Source organism: Condylura cristata, unplaced genomic scaffold (assembly GCF_000260355.1).
Source record: "Condylura cristata isolate star-nosed mole 26May11 unplaced genomic scaffold, ConCri1.0 scaffold00036, whole genome shotgun sequence".
Classification (NCBI taxonomy): domain Eukaryota; kingdom Metazoa; phylum Chordata; class Mammalia; order Eulipotyphla; family Talpidae; genus Condylura; species Condylura cristata.
The window spans coordinates 14,595,919-14,600,538 of NW_004567137.1; positions in this window are offsets into that span (position 1 = coordinate 14,595,919).

Consider the following 4,620-nt stretch of genomic DNA (forward strand, 5'->3'; position numbering starts at 1 on the left):
CATTCTTTAAGTTTACCATATGGATTGAAGTTTTCCAGTGCTCTTCTGAGAGCAAAATACAAGATAAGAAACACAGAAATGAAAAAAATGCCTCCTCACCAGCAGTTGATTCACTTAGTCCTATCACCTCCTACAAGTATGTATCAAACATGTAAATTCTGACAGATTGCTGACTTTAATTTTTTTGGAATTCCTTCTGTCCCATTTCAATATTCATTTACCAAGGTGACATTAAACTTTTGTCAGGACTTTTAAAATTTTCTTAACTTTCTCTCAAATTTGTTTTTTTTCATGACAGTTACTTGAAAGTTTGATTTTCTTAAAGTCCTCTCATGTATTGTCATATTGACTTGGTTGTTTGGGTATATTGTACTTGTAGACATGATTCTTGGATCAGCACCATTACCACATATTCACTTTGATGGACTCTTCCCTTGATGGAGAAGTGCTCCATATCACCCCACTTTATTTGTACCTGGGAAGTCAAGTTTTCTTGGTTCTCTCTTAACAGTAACCTTGGGCCTCTCAGAGACATTCTCAGACTCCACAGTATTCTTATCTCCAGAATTTGGAGAAGACCTATTCTTAACATACAGATTTTGGGATACAGGGAAATAATCAATTCTTTTGTCTTTCACCCTAAACATTTATGGAACTGCGTGGGATTATGCTAAGCAAAATAAGTTAGAAAGAGAAAGACAAATACCAGATGATTTTACTCAGTTGGGAAAAAAAGAACAGGGCAAAAGGCATATGCAAATCAAACTCAAGGGGCCTCCTTGCAGCACAGCGGGTTAAAGCGCAGCACCATAAAGCTCTCTGCAGCAAGAATTCAAGTCCTGGCCAGGGAGGTGATCCACATGGCGGGGCAGACCTCTTCTGACATGCCTGCTGCTCCCCCTCTGCTCTCTGGTGAGTCCTCTCACCCCCAGCCCTCATACCTCTGGCCCGTACCTTAGTTCTTGTATGCATAAATAAATAAATCTTCAATAAAAAAGAGAAAAGAAAAATTAAAAAATCAAACAAACCCTTGAATTCTGAATGTAGAAGTGAGGCTACTGAGGTAGAGGGTAGCAGTGGGGTGCAAAAGCCCTAGGGACTCAATGCCACTACGATGGTCTCCCTTTAGTAGCAAGCACACCCACACTCCTTCCCCCTATTACCCCCAAAAGAGCAGGGAATGGCATTCTACCTTTGGAGTTGGGTCTAGAGCATAGAGAAAGACTGTGTCTCTGAGAGTATACAGGGGTTGTGCAATCTGTTACTGGAACACAAATACAGTCCTCTGGGAGACAAGCCACAATATAAATTGAGACAATTTTGAAAGAAATTTGACTTCTATTGAGCTGAAGTATATAAGAATCAAAACTGCAACCAGTACAATTTCTGCCTAGAGTGACTCAACGAGGTATACTAAATACCTGAAAAGGTGAGTGTCCATTATGAGGTACAAATATTAGTTCATTTTTTCTGGTACTAAATAATATTGTCATTTAATATGAGATGCTCGTATAGTCAAGAAAAGAAGCCTAGACAAAGTGAAGAAACGAAGGTGCCGTAGAACTTACTGTGTGTGGGAGCTGTTTTAGAAAGTTTAAATACCTCAACTAACATGTTCAAGAAACTGCTTAAAATGCTAACAGTGCATCTGAAAAGAGGAGACTCTAAGAAATAATTGTGTGGAAATACTAGACAGAAAACCACAGTATCAGGGATGAAAAATTGCTTCTGTGAACTCATCAGTAAACGTAGAAAAGCTGAAAAACTTACCGGAGGATCAAGAAGAAAAAAAAGAGGGAGATAAAGAAACAGAATATTCAAAAAACTTTACACAGTATCAGAATGTCTGATATAAGTATGTTGGAATTTCAGCAAGAAAAGAATGAGGCTGGGTAGAAATTGTCTGTGAAGAGACAGAAGTATCAAATACAACACTGAAAATCACAGAGAAGTATGTAAACACCTAACTTATAATCAAAATTATATCCCAACCGTTCAGACTATAGGCAAGTATAGTAAAGGCATCCACGGGTGGGGAAAGCCCCATTTTGTGATGAGGAAAGTACAAGAATCACAGCATGTTTTCTTAATTTTTGTGTCAGAAGATAATTGATAGACAAAATACTAAAGATAAGCCACGTAGATCAAGAATGTAAACCCCATTGCTGTGATTCTCATACTTTACATATAATGAGGCCCCCCATCCCGTAGCTACTTTAAATATAGCAGTTACCTGGTAAATACAGACTTTGGTAATGCTAGGTGAGAGTCAACTATATACAGTTTTGATAGTTGCACTGGTCCTTCCACTCCTGGGCTGGTCTCTGCTGCAATCAAGGAACTGGCCACAGGCTGGTTCCAGTCTGAGAATTGATTGGTGAACCACAACTGCTTTGTTCTGCTTTCTTTTATGGTTTTATTCTTAAAAACATTTATTTTACATCATACTTCATTTTGTGCATTTTTTCATCTCAGTTGGTTTCATTACATTTTAAAAATGGAAATGGCTTTGCAGTTTTCTGTGTAAAAGTTTAATTTGTGCATCATAATAATCAACCTGTGTATAAACTAAGTTCAATTCACCACCAAATTCCTTTTTTTTCACTAAAGAATTGACCCCTTTGACCAGACTTACCCACCCCCCTTTCTCCTTAACTTTTGTTCATCATTAATTTTTTTTATTATAAGTCTCATTTATTTAGGTTAGATACTTGCTCACATGACCCAGAGCTTGTCTATCTCATTCTCTCTCTCTCTCTGTCTACACACACACACACACACACACACACACACACACACATCAAGTAAGAACTTATTAGACTTTATTTACTTGTTGACAATCCCGGGACAACTAGGTAAGCCCTTAGGTCTGCACAAGTCAGACATTGTGTCTGCCGCATTCACTACCCTGCCAGAATGAGAATTTGCCTACCTATACGGTCCCTATTTGGCCCCTGACCTCAGGATGCAATGACTCACATTACTTCTAGGTTCCTTAATTCACCATGTACTGTTCTCACCATAAGGTCCATCTTACAAGGGAGTTATTGCAGATCTCTTCAACCATGTTGAGGCACCACTCACAAATTTATTTCTCACAGCAGTGGGAAGTTATGTAATCTCTCCAAACCTGCTGTAACCTTCCAATCTCCCTGTTGCGTTGAGTTCTTTCCTCTACATTAAGACAACTCTGTCATTTATTTATTAATATTTTTTAAGTTTTGTAAATGCATTTTTTACATTTTTCTTCAAACAATTTGTTTGATTGACTGGGTGTTGATGAAAACCTGAAAGAAATGTAGACAACAGTGAGGAGACTAGAAATGACAGAGCTGTCATGCTAAAAATGGAGCATATATTATCCAGCAAGACAACTCTGTCATTTCTAGTCTCATTGTTGTCTACATTTCTTTCAGGTTTTTGTCAACACGTAGGCAATCAAACAAACTGTTAGATCCTTTCATAACTCCCTGAGCTGCAACATAAGTGTAGAACACCTGCTTTGCAAGACCAAGTCACTGTATTCAGTCTCATCCAGCATTATATTTCTCCCTCCACAATTTCACACCATTCACATCCATTTCCACACATTTCTCTGCATCTGTCCATATACATGAGAAGACTCAGGGATGCAGTGTGGCTCACCTTCTCTTAGGTCAAGCCTTTAAGAACCTTTTGGAACTCGAGTCTAGTTTTACATCTGGAAGCAAAGGAGAGTATTTGGGGCTTATCCTGAAAAGCATCTTGCAGGACTGTTACTTCAGGGAGGCACTGTGGTGGGGTGGGGGTTTGGGGGGGTTGTCAGTCTCCATGACAGAGATGGGAAGGGTGAGCAGTGGGGGAGGGGAAGTCATATTTCCTTTGCTTTGGACGTTAATATAAGAAAAATGCCAGTAGAGGAAGTGATTAGAGAAGGTAAATCAAGGCCTCTAATAGGGGAGAGGCTCCTTTTGGGGGTGAGGAAGCCCCTTCTCCAGGAGACTCACCATGAAACCATATACTTCAAGGTTTTCCTGCATGTCCTCATCCCACTTACAGGATCCCACTCATCTCAACCACAGAGCTCACTTTTAACAGTAGACACCTTGTGAGCTAAGAGGGCAATTGTTCTGTGATCCCACCAGAAGCAGGATGAGAGTGTGCTCTTGAATTTCAGCATTTGCAGTCCTGTGATGACAGCAGATAAGGGTCACAAACAGCTTTCAGGATATTTATATGGTGCTTATGTGTTTGTACCTTTATACATTCCCCACAACAGAGCACAGGGATTCCAATTTCTTCAAGTCTTTGTCAATACTTATTATCATACGTTGTCAATACTTATTATCATACTTTTTGATTGTCTTGCCATACAAATGGGTAACTTATTTTTTAATAATGTTATTTTCTGGATTTGTTATCAGATTGCTGAGGATGCTGACTTAATAGAATAATAAGTTGTGAAACAGTTTTTTCTTCTAAATTTTTCTGGTGAATTTGTGCAGATTTTCTTATATTTCTTTCTTTAATATTTAGTAGAATTCTGCCCTCCCTGTCGGTGCAGCGGGTTAAAGCGCAGCACTGAGAAACTAAAGCCATTTGCGCATGAGTTCGATTCCCGCCTGCCCAGGAGGTGACCAC